The sequence below is a fragment of the Gobius niger genome, assembly GCF_951799975.1.
Source record: "Gobius niger genome assembly, contig: SCAFFOLD_175, whole genome shotgun sequence".
In the NCBI taxonomy this organism is placed as follows: domain Eukaryota; kingdom Metazoa; phylum Chordata; class Actinopteri; order Gobiiformes; family Gobiidae; genus Gobius; species Gobius niger.
The window spans coordinates 22,501-41,025 of NW_027639105.1; the positions used below are offsets into that span (position 1 = coordinate 22,501).

An 18,525-nucleotide genomic window follows, 5' to 3' on the forward strand; every position below is an offset into this window, starting at 1 on the left:
TTTTTGTAAAGTCAGCCATGCGGTGCTAAAGCTAGCTCCAAAAGGGGTGGGCTATTTGAAGAAAGTTGTCTTAGAGTGGGGTTTTTAATTAGCTCTAAAAGCTTCATCGTGGTCAAATTTTCTCGTGTAACACAGCAGGCAGCAGGCGAAGTCCAGGCCAGTCTCCCAGAAAGGAGAGAGACGAGGAGAGAGACAAGGGAGAGGGAGCTACTGAGCTAGTGATGCCACAGGTTTCATCTGAGTTCGTGTCTGTGCAAAGGTAAACTTCTAAGGCTGTTATTTTACTGTTTAGCAAGTACTTTAACCGCTCAAGCAATGACTTTGCTGTCGATAATTTCCGCATTACGTTATTATTTGTTTTGTTCAACGCTGCGCGCCACTTTTCTCTGCTTAGTGGAGCGGCGGTGCTAAGCTAAGCTAGCAGGGGTGCTAAGCTAAGCTAGCGCAGTTCAAGCCCAAGAACAGGCCACGCTCTGTGGTCACTGCAAGTGTCTCTGGCCGCAGACCCGTCTCGGTCACTGGGCTGGTAAAGCCCCGTGCCCCGTACGGAGGTTTGAACGTGACCAAGTGATTCTTCCACTGTCAGTATGGTCTGCGTTTTGGACCAGTTTTACATTAAATGCTCGTCAAACGTCTGTGCGTCACTGTTAAAATGAAATGATTATTGTGTTGTCATTCTGAGTAAATGCTAAGTGTGTGTTTATGACACGTGCGTGTCTCCGTGAACATAACATGGAGACAACACGCGTTCACGAAGGTCTGGAAATGCAGTATACTATAATAATTATAGATTCACATTCACTTGCATTGTCAGGGGAGGATGAGAGGGGGGGCACTAGTGCAGCAAAGGCAGAAAGATGAAATGTGTTTTAATATGTATTTTTATACTAATACATTGTATACATACTTACTGCTTTTAAATACATCTGGTGTGCTTCAAAATGCCTAATAAAGTATGGGAATGAAATTGAGGGAGTAACCCTTGGTTTTATTTATTGGCACATGACAAAAGGTAATGACTTTAATGTGTTAGCATATAAACTTGGCTTATAAAATTCCACAACTTGGGTCAACCTGGATATGTAGCAAACGCATTAGTTTTGATTGTGTGCTTATTTATGCAGTATGTTTGAGATTAAGTAGGTCTAATCTTAACATATTTCAAAAGGAGCCTCAAGAAGGTGAAGAAGAAATGGAGGAAAACTGGAAGAATATGGAGAGAAATTCGTAAAAACAACCCCATTCATGACAAAACCGATGGTGGGCCCAGTGGAAGAGAGAGCTTGTCAGTGATGAGGTGGTGTAACTGTTTACTGTTTATTGTTTTGTTTTTTTGCGTGCTTGCTAATATACATTTGTATTTTGTTCTCAGATAAAAGCTGAATTTCAATGAGTGGCTGTAACTGAACTGCTGGCTTCATTTCTGGATGGCCTTGAGGAAGTTTTTCCCCGACTGCTAGAGCTTCACTAATGTTCTAGCAATTCCTGGAAGGTGTTTCTCCTTGTGTCATGTAAAAAATGTAAGTATAGTGGGAAATTAAGTTATCCTTTATTAATCTCTGTAGAGTAATCTCAATCCTTAAGACTCTGGAACTTCGAAATGCAGTAGATGCCATTTTATTCCTCAGTGTCTAGTGCTCATAAACAACATTTGTCACTTTTTGCAGAACACAAGAGGAACAGGACTGCTGCTCTGGTGGTGGGATCCCCACTGCCTCCAAGAAGATCCATCCAGTGTTTTTGAATGTGTGCGGTGAGTACAATAAATTTGATCTAAAATTAAAATATTAACAACAATAATAATTACATGCATATTTGTGAGTTCCTGGCTTTCATTGTGAAACATGTTCATTAAAAGTACACACTAACAATTTCATGGACACATTTCCCCCCAATTACATTCTGCTGCGGTGTTTTCAAATGTGTGGTATCGTACAGTATTGTGCTGTCATTCATGTGTCCATGCGTTTGTCCCAACACACTATATCGTCCTGTTTTTCCAGTCGCTATTTTTATTTTCACACGTATCCTTCTGGTTATTGATTTATTGTCTATGGGTAGGACTTACAGGGTGTTTCTTCTAGTTTTGCAGCTTATTTAAATATTGAGTAAATCAGCCGTACTAGCTCTGAAAGATGTTGAATGATCACAAAAAAGTAAAAAAGTAATGTAGAATAATGTATTGCAAAGGTTAATGGTAAACACTTTAAATTACACTATATTAATCCCAGACATAAATAATTCACATCATCATGAAAGGTAAAGACGCTTTGATGTTTTGACACTTATAGTATGATTTTTCTTTCTTAAGGACCATTCAAACCATCTGGATGAAGCGAATGGAACTTGGACTGCTTAATATCTATGAAGAGGAGCAGGATGCTGTTGCACATCATAAGGTTGTAGCAGTTGTGGTCACAGAAAGCCTAGTGCTTCACCGTGAGAAAATCAACGTCACGTTTCTGCTAAAGGTCATCATGAAAATCAAACTAGAACAGGCTCCGCTGGAGTACATGGACTGTGCAGGTACAAGATACAAACCATTACCATAGGCAAATGCTGCTGTTGTTTTTTTTCATCCTCGCTCACTCTTCTGAACCATTTTTGATATGTAACAGGCCTGTTTAATTGGCCACTTTTAGAAGTAATTTTAAAATGAGTTATTTTTGTTACCACCAACATTACAGTTTTTGTCAGAGTGGCATCAGAGGCACTGCCATGCCTCCAGTTTGTCTACACAAGTGTAGGCCTGTCACAATCACACAATAACCACTAAAACAAAATCTCAGTAAGCAGTTGTTCTAAAAGTACATGTCTTCAACAACACGAGTTGCAATTAACATTTACTTAGGTAAAATGCTAAATTATTTTAGATTTATATGAAGTAGATATATGAACTTTTGTGACAGGCCTACACAAGAGCATACAAAAAATATACATGTATTTGCTTAAATGTATGAACAAAATGTGTAAGTTTCATAAGATTTTAACATTTGTAACTTTATAAGCACTTGTATATTTTTTTTACTGGAAAATTAAAATGCCTTGACTATAATTGTCTCTTGTCACTTGTATCTGTCTGTTAACAGGAATTACAAGTAGATGTTCTGTTAACTTACTAGTGTTTGTGAAGTTTCTGCCATAAACATTTGAGTTCTTTTAACATTAGACAGTAAGTGGTACCATTGTTTAAAAACGTAGTATTTTGTGCTATAGTAGCAAATATATTTGGTTTCATTCAACTACAGTGAATGAGTTGAAATCTGTTCATAACTTAACCTGATATGTTCATAGAGGTCAAAACATTGTTTTCTTTTGACATTCAATTATAAGTCAAAGATGTTTTTAACTTAGCCTCGTGAGTTTAAAAAACACACACACTTGCGTTAATATGAAGAAGCAATACAAGTTTATGGTTGGCACAACAAAACATGTTGGTTTGTTAAAACTGAAACTGTTTAGTTGAAACAATTTATAGCAATGCTTTATGGACCATTTATAACTTACTGGTTTTACTTGATTGAAACAATATCGGTACCTTCAATGAGCTCAAATCTTTATGGCAGAAAGTTAACACAGAATTTTAAGTTGAACTGCTATATTATTTATTACAGTGCAGCACGATGATCTGCACAACGATCTGGATGTGCCACAAACATCAAGAATTCCTCCAGCAAACAGGGCTGATGCTGACTTTCAGAAGGCTGCTAGTGTTGTGCACTGTTGTCAATGATGTTGCTGAAAGTGTAGTTTAACAAAGAATGGAGTTCAGAAACAGTACTTACTCCCACAGATGCAGACGGTCATTGGGTGTATGTGGTGTGTGAGTGAGAGATTTGTTGGTGCTGCTGATCTGTTGGTGGTGGTCGGAGGGGCAGATGGCGCAGATTGGAAGCCTCACTTCCATCAGTCTACCCCAGGGCAGTTGTGACTATGTAGCTTACCACCACCTGGCATTGAGTGAATGTGTCATGACTACAGTGTAGGGCTTTGAGAGACAACACAGGCTTACAAGATATGGGCATTTTCTGTCCCCAAAAATATAAATAATAAAGTGCAATATTTTCACATAAAAATCACCAGAACATGTTCAATATCCTCTTAGCATTACAATCAGTCATAAGGGACAGCTTGGGTATTTTTCCACTTTCTTATAGGCTAATTTAAGATTTTTGTTGTGTTAAAACTATTTTAATGACAAACATAAGGCAATAATGCAAACAATTTTGCATTTAGGAAATTAAACAATAGCCATTTTGTCTAAGAAAAGTATTTTATTAAAATAAGGGAGAATTATACGTTAAATTAAGCTGAATGAGTGGACAATTTGCATTGTTATGCAAACTGTCCACATTGACCAGTGACAAAAGTGTAACGCCTGTAACTTTGCATCAGATGCCTCCATTCATGGCCTTAACACCAGTGACGAATTGCTATCAACGGTTCCTTTTTCTTTAGTATTTCTATGTAATTCCTGAACAAAGCTGGTGTATCACAGTAAAGTTGTATAGTTTTAGCTGTGAACCCAGAAAAAATGTATGCAAACAGCCATGACACCAATGACATTTCAAAATGACCCTCAGTATAAAGTTACATTTTAAAGTCATTTTTTTGCTCTTAGTGATGAATAGACATCCTTCTTTATATTTCCCAGGATTAGGCTTTTAACCTGGTCTCATCAGACCAGACAAATATTTCTTCACATCTTTTTTTAACCTTACAAATAAGACCAATGACACAAAACACACAAGGGACAGAGAGTTAAAAAATATATATATATTAACAAATAGTTGTAATTTTTCATATAAGATCTGCAGATTATTGAAGTCTATTCTCTGTTTCTTTGGAATTTGCAAGTAAATTATTTATAGATATATTGGAAATATTCTTTTTAATTGCACAAAGGTGTGAAAATAGGGTCGGGGACAATGGTGTAAAAACTCCAAAAATATTATCTGAAATGACCTGTCTCTTATCATGTAGCACTTGATTTACTCATTTTTTTGGTTTCACAGCATTATTTTTTATATATATTTTTTATTTTCAGGGGTGGGAAGTGCAGGAACAGGTTATTGCCCATAATTTGAAAATGCCTATATTATTCATATTATTGTCTCTGTAATGGTTTCACACATGGAGAGTATGAGTGAAGTATAGAGTTGATTTGAATAAACAGCTTGGTGGGCGATTGCTCCCTCTTCCTTCCCCAAACTTACTTCACTTTACTCCTCCTCTTTCTAAGAAACAAAGAGTAATCATGACATCATGCTTCGTCTTTCCACTGAAATGGATAACTTGCCTTACACATATATAAGTCTACCACAGTCAGTGACAGAAAGCAGGGGAAGCAGCAGGTAAGCTTAACGAAAGTGTTCTCTACATCTACGACACATGGCAAACTACAGCCTAATATTGATTTTGTAATAGTTCAGTTCACACATGCGACATTTAAAGTTGTTTGTTATAAATCTAAATATTAGTTCATGTTTAATAATGCATTGTTGTCATTTCTAATTCTTAATAATCTATCATTGTACATTAGTGTTTGATGTTATAATGAATAAAACAGTCCTGCTTTCTAAAACTCGTTCAACTTCATTTCATAAAAAGGGGAAGTTAAGGCAGGAAATATATTTTCTTATTGCTTTTTGTCTGTTTTTTTTGTGTCAGACGTTTCAAGGATGAAAATGACAAAGTCGTGTTTCCTTCGACTCATATTATTCTGTTTGCCGTTTTTTGGGTGCACATACAGAGGTAGGTAACATCTCACATAGGTTTATAAGCACAACAACATGAGCAAACGACAAAGATGGTCAAAGCATGGAGTGCATATATTGTAAGCTTACGGCAAGTGAATTTAATACTTTTCAATCCCACAGAAAATTGTAAGCAACTTCAGAGAATATACAAAATGGCAGGTCTTGATCCAAGGAAGGAACAGTGAAAAATTACTGACTGGTGTTGGAGGGAATGGAGTAGCTGAATTTATAGGATGCCCCATTTCATCCCACATATGGATGCACGTTCTTGATGATACTGAATCATCACTATTCCGTTTAGGGCTGGACGCTGCCATTACGGACGCCCCTGCAGAGGAACGCAAGGATCCTAAAGTAAGAGTCGAGACCGTTGTAAGATATTTCTACTGAGGCTATGGTGGCACAGACAAAACTGTGTTCACCTTTTTTTAATGCAATTTTGGAGTGAAATGTCTCTTATACCTTACCTTGTGTGTGTGCGTGTGCGTGTGCGTGTGTGTGTGTGTGTGTGTGTGTGTGTGTGTGTGTGTGTGTGTGTTAGTTTCTTCCTCCACCACCAAACGTCCAAGCATCATTCAACGGCAGTAACTTGCATATTACGTGGGACCGGCCTCAGTGTCGAAACAAGTGCCCAGATCATTGCTTGGAATATCAAGTTAAAATAAGAGACCAGGTATAGTTTCACTTATTTACTTAATAATAATAATAATAATAATAATAATAATAATAATAATAATAATAATAATAATAATAATAATAATAATAATAATAATTAAAAAAAATATTAATATAATCAAATTTGTATAGCACTTTTTTAGACACTCAAAGACGCTTTTTGAGTGCCCAAAAAAATATAAATATTTACTGTAGATGTATTTTCATAGGCCTATCAGTTTTTATGATATTTATCATTATTTTCATGACAACAGGATGCAGAGCCTAAGCATGTTAAAGAGGACCGGTTCTACACTGAGCAGAATGCAGACCTCACACAAAGCTACACAGTGAGAATAAGAACTAAGATCATTGACGATTGTTCGGGGTCAGACATCTGGAGTGACTGGAGTCAAGCTGTCGGTAAGTCTCTAATTACACACATTTTTCACTTCAAGGTTCTATTTCATTGATTGATAATAATAATAAGTGAAGAACTTGATTATTATTGATTTATCTATATAACTAAAAAACCTAACACAAATGCGAATAATATACATCATGAACCAACAGAACTCAAAACTTAAGATTAAACAAGCTAATACACATACATTTAACACTGCAGACAGAGGGCTTTTCACTTTTTGCTCAGTATTTGGTGTTGTAGTACCTAAACTATTAAAGGTTTTTTAACATTCTTTTGTAAACCTTAAGATTGGTTGTATAGGTTTAAGTGTTTGTAGGAGAAACTGAAAGTAATTCTGCCCCATAATGTCTGACAACAATAAATAATAAGCTTTGAGACATTTAACAAAAAATGGCTGAAAAACAATGAATTTATTTACCATGACAAGGAGAGATGGATGATACATTTCAAAGGACAGGAATGAAACAAAGCCAAGCCAAGCCATGAGTCTAGACTGTAGAGCTACTTAGAGTCCTGATGTCTGTGTATCTCCACAGACAATGTATTTCAAACAGACGAGGTGTGACACAGATCGCGATTAAACTGCAAATGCAGAGGTCTAAAAGAGAGTTGTGTGTCTAATTGCTTTCAAATGTCCTCTCCTGTAATCGGGGGGAGTGAAAAGTGGTCACAGTTGAGATAATGGTACAATTGTTTTCAATTGTATTTTCAATACCTAAAAAAAATACACAAACTTTATGAAAGGGAACATGAACGTAACATGGTTAAAGGCATTTTAGTAATTTGGGTCCTTTGACACATCGTCGTTTCTGTGCCTGTGCAAAGTAAGGCCTTCATCCCCACTGCTGCCAGACTGTACAACAAGACTCTAAAGCAGGGGTAGGCAAATTTGCTTGGTGGAGGATGATTTTCTTCATTGCAAAAAGACCAAGGGCTGGACCTGCCAATGTTAGCCCAAAGTAAAGCACCATTTTCTACAAATGGCAGCATTGTCTGTACATGATTATGGCCATACTGTTAAACAATACCACTCTGGTACCGGAAAAACAAGTTTAGATTCTACTGATATCTAAAAAAAAAGGGGGAAAAAGCACTTCCATTAAAGGAAGCGACTTTGTTGTTTCAGCTCAAATCAAATTATTTGTTTTTCCCATTTTCTTTCATTTTTTTCAATTTCTTGCCCAATGTTTGCCCCATTTAACCCAGTCTTTTTTTCTTATTATTTTTCCCAAATTTTTCCTTATTTTTAGCCACATTTCCCCCAAAATTATTCTCCATGTTTCACACATTTCCTGTAATTGGAGATGAACCCGATATTGTAAATGTGCAGATCTTCCACACATTATTGTTCTGTTTTCTGGTTCAACACATATTTTAGTATAGATATCGGATAAAGATACCCAGCCCTATACATGACCTAATTAGGTGTTTTTAGAAATTGTGAAAGATTTCCCTGTATTTTGCACATTTTTATTCAAACAGGCATTTGACCTCTGATTTGTGTAATAATATCATCCTCAAAATCACTCAAATAATCCTGAGGGCCAGAGCATCGATGCTGGAGGGCCGCATTTGGCCCTCGGGCCTGACGTTGCCTACCCCTGCTCGAAAGTAACACGTACAATAACCCCTTGCAGAATACATGCAATAATCCCTGCATATACGTCACTTATCTGCGTCACTTTATCAACCACTTGCACTATGATGTAAACCTGCACTGCTAACACTGACTGTAACATTTTATAGTTTACTTATTATTTACTGTTTTTGTCCTCTCAAAGTCCTTGGTAGTCATTGTATATAAGATAATACTATTCACTATTTCCTCACATTTCCTACTTATTTGCTAAGAGCTGAATGTAATAATTTTTGTGAGATCAATAAAGGCTATCTTATCTTATCTTAACACATCTGTGGTAACATGTTATTTATTCCTTCATACAGCATTATCGGCAACACAGCCAGTGCACCAAAAAAATGACATAATTAAAGTCATTTTCGTGGGAATACCTCTGGTCGTCCTGCTTCTACTGCTGCCGGTTTGTCTCAGGTACTGTACAAAGGAACTACTGTTGGGCTACTGCATATTTACAGCTAAAAGGGAAGAAATTGCCTTTTTCTGTGTAATGCTCACAAAATGTAACCACAAACTGAAGTGAAGACAGACTTCCTGGGAGGAGGTGTCGTATTCAGTGTGTGTGAGTCACAAAACAGAGAAAGACAAATCAAGAATTGAGTCATGCCATTGTTAGAAGGTTATTTTGGAGTTATTTCAGGACAGGGCAGGTCGATTACTCAATGAACCGTGATGCTTTTTGTAAACTGCTCTTTTTCCTTTTGTCTTTCGTTTTTAATACTTGCCAACGTTGTAGTTTAGAGAAGACCACGGCAATCAGGTTTTGAAATGCATGTGATTCTTGCATTAATTTAAGCGGTTTATTCTGTATTTGAGCCGTCTTTTAACTGTGCAGGGAACTGAATCTTGATTTTAAGGTGTAATCACATGCAAATATAATTAAAATTGTTGTACTTCACACATGCAATTTGATAATCATGTCGCTCGAACCTGTGAGAAATTTGCCACCAGATGTCACCAAAGACTGCAACTTGCACTGTGGTGGATGTTGGACAATGCTTCTCTGGGTCTTTCATAGAGATGGGTCCCCAGGCATCGCATTCCTCTTGCCCTCTGTCCTTGAGATGTTGCCCCAGTCCCCAAATTTTAATTTTAAATCAAATCAAAGCTGCAGAACATTGTTATGCGGGTCTTCGTTTTGTCTTTCATTAAGCTTCTTTATATTGTTGATTGTAGAGCCCTTTGAGCAGCTATGCGTATGTGTAATTTGTGCTTTATATATGAATCTGACAGCAAAAAGGTTGTTTGTTTTCTAAAAGGAAAGGCATTAATTTTAACATGACATATTTTTGTGTTACAGGGTGTCTAAGCGCTTGTTTCCACCTATTCCCAGCCCTCCTCAAAGGTATTTGCTTGTGTTGGAGAACACTGATGTCGTAAGTACAAACAAAGTTAAAGTTATTTTTAAAGAGACATTATTTATTCCCTGTTGTTTTTCACAGTTTGTCTCTCCTGACCTTATGGCAAACCCTGATGAGGAGATCACATTGGTGTTTGAAAACTCATAGAAAACATAATTATAATGTGGTTACAGATCCCATGGACTTACCAGCGATGTTGCCCGGAAGTAGCTTTGTTAATAATGTTGGTTGTCCTTTTTTTTTTTTTTACGGCGATCTGAATCCCGAGTCCAAGGTAAATGCACACCTTTACGCTAGATGTAGGCTTGTTGATGTTGTAACACGAAAATCTCAATATTACTTTGGTTTTCAAAAACGTGAGCGGCTCGCCATCAACTTGTTGGAGCTACACGAGTGGTGCGCCCTCTAGTGGTAACCAAGAGGAATACATGTATATCAATATCAATATAGAGGTAATGCGTGTGTTAAATGGTGTGATGTCATAGCAACAAGTGGACACTGAAGGGACAGTTTGCATTGTTATTCATTCATTTTCCACTTTATTTTCAATGTCGTAGGCAATGATGTAGGTAATATTTCTGTTGAGATTCAAAATGTACATACCCTTTATTGTTAAGCTTTTATACAGCCTATTTTGAAATAAGTTATGTCCAGGCCCCATTTAGAAAACATCCTTCATGTCTCCCTTAATGCAAAAACACAGTAATCATACAGAACTATGACATTGTTCAATAGTGTCTGTTCATCGTCCATCAAAGCATGGTAAATAAAAAATAAGATAAAAATCAGATAACCCCAATTAGAGCCTATTCGGCATGCACAAGATCATTCAGGAAGAAATTTGGAAGAAAGAAAAAACTTTGCTGCTTAAAGGTTTATTGGAAACAGGCATGAGACAATATTGACATTTTTCTTAACAAAATAATTGCGATTTACGATGTTATCACAATATTTATTAAACAAGTTCTTATGGTGAAATGTTTTACCTGGTATGTGCTTTGTGAGGATATATATTTCACTAAATATCTGCAGATTATAGGGGCAATGTGTTCGGAAATTTAATCATTTGGTGCAAAATGTGAAAAGAAATATACTATACTATACTATACTATACTAAAAATATAATTTGTTTCACCAAAATCGATCGTACTGTGGAGCAAAGGGGAAGGGGCTGACGAGGGACTCTAGCTCCCAAGCTACAGGTGGAAGATGCCTGTAATGCACTGCTGTATCACTGTCTAGCAGAGCCACCTTATCAAACGGGCTGGCAGGGGCTGGAGCCCAGGGGCCTACCATAGTCAGGGTGTACCTGGAGTCGGCCCGCATACCTGGCCCAGAGGGATGCATGTAGGAGCAGCAGGGTTAGGGTTTTTGTGGGATTTAGGGTTAGGGTTATAGGTTAGAGTTAGGGCTAGGGTTTGTGCTGAGGGGGGGTGGAGGCCTACAATTCTGTTTAAGCCCCGAGGCCTATGGGTACATTAAGGCGGGCCTGCTGTCTAGTCTCAGTTAAATTACTCACACAAAAAAGGACGGTTCCACTAAAGCGTTATGATGCTCTTAATCAAGCCGATTATCCGTGATTTTGTTTCCACCAGCACGATGATCTGCACAACGATCTGGATGTGCCACAAACATCAAGAATTCCTCCAGCAAACAGGGCTGATGCTGACTTTCAGAAGGCTGCTATGTTGTGCACTGTTGTCAATGATGTTGCTGAAAGTGTAGTTTAACAAAGAATGGAGTTCAGAAACAGTACTTACTCCCACAGATGCAGACGGTCATTGGGTGTATGTGGTGTGTGAGTGAGAGATTTGTTGGTGCTGCTGATCTGTTGGTGGTGGTCGGAGGGGCAGATGGCGCAGATTGGAAGCCTCACTTCCATCAGTCTACCCCAGGGCAGTTGTGACTATGTAGCTTACCACCACCTGGCATTGAGTGAATGTGTCATGACTACAGTGTAGGGCTTTGAGAGACAACACAGGCTTACAAGATATGGGCATTTTCTGTCCCCAAAAATATAAATAATAAAGTGCAATATTTTCACATAAAAATCACCAGAACATGTTCAATATCCTCTTAGCATTACAATCAGTTATAAGGGACAGCTTGGGTATTTTTCCACTTTCTTATAGGCTAATTTAAGATTTTTGTTGTGTTAAAACTATTTTAATGACAAACATAAGGCAATAATGCAAACAATTTTGCATTTAGGAAATTAAACAATAGCCATTTTGTCTAAGAAAAGTATTTTATTAAAATAAGGGAGAATTATACGTTAAATTAAGCTGAATGAGTGGACAATTTGCATTGTTATGCAAACTGTCCACATTGACCAGTGACAAAAGTGTAACGCCTGTAACTTTGCATCAGATGCCTCCATTCATGGCCTTAACACCAGTGACGAATTGCTATCAATGGTTCCTTTTTCTTTAGTATTTCTATGTAATTCCTGAACAAAGCTGGTGTATCACAGTAAAGTTGTATAGTTTTAGCTGTGAACCCAGAAAAAATGTATGCAAACAGCCATGACACCAATGACATTTCAAAATGACCCTCAGTATAAAGTTACATTTTAAAGTCATTTTTTTGCTCTTAGTGATGAATAGACATCCTTCTTTATATTTCCCAGGATTAGGCTTTTAACCTGGTCTCATCAGACCAGACAAATATTTCTTCACATCTTTTTTTAACCTTACAAATAAGACCAATGACACAAAACACACAAGGGACAGAGAGTTAAAAAATATATATATATTAACAAATAGTTGTAATTTTTCATATAAGATCTGCAGATTATTGAAGTCTATTCTCTGTTTCTTTGGAATTTGCAAGTAAATTATTTATAGATATATTGGAAATATTCTTTTTAATTGCACAAAGGTGTGAAAATAGGGTCGGGAACAATGGTGTAAAAACTCCAAAAATATTATCTGAAATGACCTGTCTCTTATCATGTAGCACTTGATTTACTCATTTTTTTGGTTTCACAGCATTATTTTTTATATATATTTTTTATTTTCAGGGGTGGGAAGTGCAGGAACAGGTTATTGCCCATAATTTGAAAATGCCTATATTATTCATATTATTGTCTCTGTAATGGTTTCACACATGGAGAGTATGAGTGAAGTATAGAGTTGATTTGAATAAACAGCTTGGTGGGCGATTGCTCCCTCTTCCTTCCCCAAACTTACTTCACTTTACTCCTCCTCTTTCTAAGAAACAAAGAGTAATCATGACATCATGCTTCGTCTTTCCACTGAAATGGATAACTTGCCTTACACATATATAAGTCTACCACAGTCAGTGACAGAAAGCAGGGGAAGCAGCAGGTAAGCTTAACGAAAGTGTTCTCTACATCTACGACACATGGCAAACTACAGCCTAATATTGATTTTGTAATAGTTCAGTTCACACATGCGACATTTAAAGTTGTTTGTTATAAATCTAAATATTAGTTCATGTTTAATAATGCATTGTTGTCATTTCTAATTCTTAATAATCTATCATTGTACATTAGTGTTTGATGTTATAATGAATAAAACAGTCCTGCTTTCTAAAACTCGTTCAACTTCATTTCATAAAAAGGGGAAGTTAAGGCAGGAAATATATTTTCTTATTGCTTTTTGTCTGTTTTTTTTGTGTCAGACGTTTCAAGGATGAAAATGACAAAGTCGTGTTTCCTTCGACTCATATTATTCTGTTTGCCGTTTTTTGGGTGCACATACAGAGGTAGGTAACATCTCACATAGGTTTATAAGCACAACAACATGAGCACACTACAAAGATGGTCAAAGCTTGGAGTGCATATATTGTAAGCTTACGGCAAGTGAATTTAATACTTTTCAATCCCACAGAAAATTGTAAGCAACTTCAGAGAATATACAAAATGGCAGGTCTTGATCCAAGGAAGGAACAGTGAAAAATTACTGACTGGTGTTGGAGGGAATGGAGTAGCTGAATTTATAGGATGCCCCATTTCATCCCACATATGGATGCACGTTCTTGATGATACTGAATCATCACTATTCCGTTTAGGGCTGGACGCTGCCATTACGGACGCCCCTGCAGAGGAACGCAAGGATCCTAAAGTAAGAGTCGAGACCGTTGTAAGATATTTCTACTGAGGCTATGGTGGCACAGACAAAACTGTGTTCACCTTTTTTTAATGCAATTTTGGAGTGAAATGTCTCTTATACCTTACCTTGTGTGTGTGCGTGTGCGTGTGCGTGTGTGTGTGTGTGTGTGTGTGTGTGTGTGTGTGTGTGTGTGTGTGTGTGTGTGTGTTAGTTTCTTCCTCCACCACCAAACGTCCAAGCATCATTCAACGGCAGTAACTTGCATATTACGTGGGACCGGCCTCAGTGTCGAAACAAGTGCCCAGATCATTGCTTGGAATATCAAGTTAAAATAAGAGACCAGGTATAGTTTCACTTATTTACTTAATAATAATAATAATAATAATAATAATAATAATAATAATAATAATAATAATAATAATAATAATAATAATAATAATAATAATTAAAAAAAATATTAATATAATCAAATTTGTATAGCACTTTTTTAGACACTCAAAGACGCTTTTTGAGTGCCCAAAAAAATATAAATATTTACTGTAGATGTATTTTCATAGGCCTATCAGTTTTTATGATATTTATCATTATTTTCATGACAACAGGATGCAGAGCCTAAGCATGTTAAAGAGGACCGGTTCTACACTGAGCAGAATGCAGACCTCACACAAAGCTACACAGTGAGAATAAGAACTAAGATCATTGACGATTGTTCGGGGTCAGACATCTGGAGTGACTGGAGTCAAGCTGTCGGTAAGTCTCTAATTACACACATTTTTCACTTCAAGGTTCTATTTCATTGATTGATAATAATAATAAGTGAAGAACTTGATTATTATTGATTTATCTATATAACTAAAAAACCTAACACAAATGCGAATAATATACATCATGAACCAACAGAACTCAAAACTTAAGATTAAACAAGCTAATACACATACATTTAACACTGCAGACAGAGGGCTTTTCACTTTTTGCTCAGTATTTGGTGTTGTAGTACCTAAACTATTAAAGGTTTTTTAACATTCTTTTGTAAACCTTAAGATTGGTTGTATAGGTTTAAGTGTTTGTAGGAGAAACTGAAAGTAATTCTGCCCCATAATGTCTGACAACAATAAATAATAAGCTTTGAGACATTTAACAAAAAATGGCTGAAAAACAATGAATTTATTTACCATGACAAGGAGAGATGGATGATACATTTCAAAGGACAGGAATGAAACAAAGCCAAGCCAAGCCATGAGTCTAGACTGTAGAGCTACTTAGAGTCCTGATGTCTGTGTATCTCCACAGACAATGTATTTCAAACAGACGAGGTGTGACACAGATCGCGATTAAACTGCAAATGCAGAGGTCTAAAAGAGAGTTGTGTGTCTAATTGCTTTCAAATGTCCTCTCCTGTAATCGGGGGGAGTGAAAAGTGGTCACAGTTGAGATAATGGTACAATTGTTTTCAATTGTATTTTCAATACCTAAAAAAAATACACAAACTTTATGAAAGGGAACATGAACGTAACATGGTTAAAGGCATTTTAGTAATTTGGGTCCTTTGACACATCGTCGTTTCTGTGCCTGTGCAAAGTAAGGCCTTCATCCCCACTGCTGCCAGACTGTACAACAAGACTCTAAAGCAGGGGTAGGCAAATTTGCTTGGTGGAGGATGATTTTCTTCATTGCAAAAAGACCAAGGGCTGGACCTGCCAATGTTAGCCCAAAGTAAAGCACCATTTTCTACAAATGGCAGCATTGTCTGTACATGATTATGGCCATACTGTTAAACAATACCACTCTGGTACCGGAAAAACAAGTTTAGATTCTACTGATATCTAAAAAAAAAGGGGGAAAAAGCACTTCCATTAAAGGAAGCGACTTTGTTGTTTCAGCTCAAATCAAATTATTTGTTTTTCCCATTTTCTTTCATTTTTTTCAATTTCTTGCCCAATGTTTGCCCCATTTAACCCAGTCTTTTTTTCTTATTATTTTTCCCAAATTTTTCCTTATTTTTAGCCACATTTCCCCCAAAATTATTCTCCATGTTTCACACATTTCCTGTAATTGGAGATGAACCCGATATTGTAAATGTGCAGATCTTCCACACATTATTGTTCTGTTTTCTGGTTCAACACATATTTTAGTATAGATATCGGATAAAGATACCCAGCCCTATACATGACCTAATTAGGTGTTTTTAGAAATTGTGAAAGATTTCCCTGTATTTTGCACATTTTTATTCAAACAGGCATTTGACCTCTGATTTGTGTAATAATATCATCCTCAAAATCACTCAAATAATCCTGAGGGCCAGAGCATCGATGCTGGAGGGCCGCATTTGGCCCTCGGGCCTGACGTTGCCTACCCCTGCTCGAAAGTAACACGTACAATAACCCCTTGCAGAATACATGCAATAATCCCTGCATATACGTCACTTATCTGCGTCACTTTATCAACCACTTGCACTATGATGTAAACCTGCACTGCTAACACTGACTGTAACATTTTATAGTTTACTTATTATTTACTGTTTTTGTCCTCTCAAAGTCCTTGGTAGTCATTGTATATAAGATAATACTATTCACTATTTCCTCACATTTCCTACTTATTTGCTAAGAGCTGAATGTAATAATTTTTGTGAGATCAATAAAGGCTATCTTATCTTATCTTAACACATCTGTGGTAACATGTTATTTATTCCTTCATACAGCATTATCGGCAACACAGCCAGTGCACCAAAAAAATGACATAATTAAAGTCATTTTCGTGGGAATACCTCTGGTCGTCCTGCTTCTACTGCTGCCGGTTTGTCTCAGGTACTGTACAAAGGAACTACTGTTGGGCTACTGCATATTTACAGCTAAAAGGGAAGAAATTGCCTTTTTCTGTGTAATGCTCACAAAATGTAACCACAAACTGAAGTGAAGACAGACTTCCTGGGAGGAGGTGTCGTATTCAGTGTGTGTGAGTCACAAAACAGAGAAAGACAAATCAAGAATTGAGTCATGCCATTGTTAGAAGGTTATTTTGGAGTTATTTCAGGACAGGGCAGGTCGATTACTCAATGAACCGTGATGCTTTTTGTAAACTGCTCTTTTTCCTTTTGTCTTTCGTTTTTAATACTTGCCAACGTTGTAGTTTAGAGAAGACCACGGCAATCAGGTTTTGAAATGCATGTGATTCTTGCATTAATTTAAGCGGTTTATTCTGTATTTGAGCCGTCTTTTAACTGTGCAGGGAACTGAATCTTGATTTTAAGGTGTAATCACATGCAAATATAATTAAAATTGTTGTACTTCACACATGCAATTTGATAATCATGTCGCTCGAACCTGTGAGAAATTTGCCACCAGATGTCACCAAAGACTGCAACTTGCACTGTGGTGGATGTTGGACAATGCTTCTCTGGGTCTTTCATAGAGATGGGTCCCCAGGCATCGCATTCCTCTTGCCCTCTGTCCTTGAGATGTTGCCCCAGTCCCCAAATTTTAATTTTAAATCAAATCAAAGCTGCAGAACATTGTTATGCGGGTCTTCGTTTTGTCTTTCATTAAGCTTCTTTATATTGTTGATTGTAGAGCCCTTTGAGCAGCTATGCGTATGTGTAATTTGTGCTTTATATATGAATCTGACAGCAAAAAGGTTGTTTGTTTTCTAAAAGGAAAGGCATTAATTTTAACATGACATATTTTTGTGTTACAGGGTGTCTAAGCGCTTGTTTCCACCTATTCCCAGCCCTCCTCAAAGGTATTTGCTTGTGTTGGAGAACACTGATGTCGTAAGTACAAACAAAGTTAAAGTTATTTTTAAAGAGACATTATTTATTCCCTGTTGTTTTTCACAGTTTGTCTCTCCTGACCTTATGGCAAACCCTGATGAGGAGATCACATTGGTGTTTGAAAACTCATAGAAAACATAATTATAATGTGGTTACAGATCCCATGGACTTACCAGCGATGTTGCCCGGAAGTAGCTTTGTTAATAATGTTGGTTGTCCTTTTTTTTTTTTACGGCGATCTGAATCCCGAGTCCAAGGTAAAAGCACACCTTTACGCTAGATGTAGGCTTGTTGATGTTGTAACACGAAAATCTCAATATTACTTTGGTTTTCAAAAACGTGAGCGGCTCGCCATCAACTTGTTGGAGCTACACGAGTGGTGCGCCCTCTAGTGGTAACCAAGATGAATACATGTATATCAATATCAATATAGAGGTAATGCGTGTGTTAAATGGTGTGATGTCATAGCAACAAGTGGACACTGAGTGGACAGTTTGCATTGTTATTCATTCATTTTCCACTTTATTTTCAATGTTGTAGGCAATGATGTAGGTAATATTTCTGTTGAGATTCAAAATGTACATACCCTTTATTGTTAAGCTTGTGTTTTACAATAAAAATTTTATACAGCCTATTTTAAAATAAGTTATGTCCAGGCCCCATTTAGAAAACATCCTTCATGTCTCCCTTAATGCAATAACACAGTAATCATACAGAACTATGACATTGTTCAATAGTGTCTGTTCATCGTCCATCAAAGCATGGTTAATAAAAAATAAGATAAAAATCAGATAACCCCAATTAGAGCCTATTCGGCATGCACAAGATCATTTAGGAAGAAATTTG

At 36.9% G+C, this 18,525-nt stretch overlaps 2 long non-coding RNA genes across 2 annotated transcripts; both read left to right on the forward strand.

Moving 5' to 3' along the window:
- The first annotated feature begins 8,817 nt into the window (after window positions 1-8,817).
- On the forward strand, window positions 8,818-9,997 carry LOC306982888. The gene is made up of 3 exons (XR_013794244.1): window positions 8,818-8,890; window positions 9,777-9,852; window positions 9,919-9,997. It is a non-coding gene; the product is annotated as an uncharacterized lncRNA (long non-coding RNA).
- Window positions 9,998-16,644: 6,647 nt separating this feature from the next.
- On the forward strand, window positions 16,645-17,824 carry LOC306982887. Its single transcript, XR_013794243.1, has 3 exons — window positions 16,645-16,717; window positions 17,604-17,679; window positions 17,746-17,824. It is a non-coding gene; the product is annotated as an uncharacterized lncRNA (long non-coding RNA).
- Window positions 17,825-18,525: the final 701 nt, after the last annotated feature.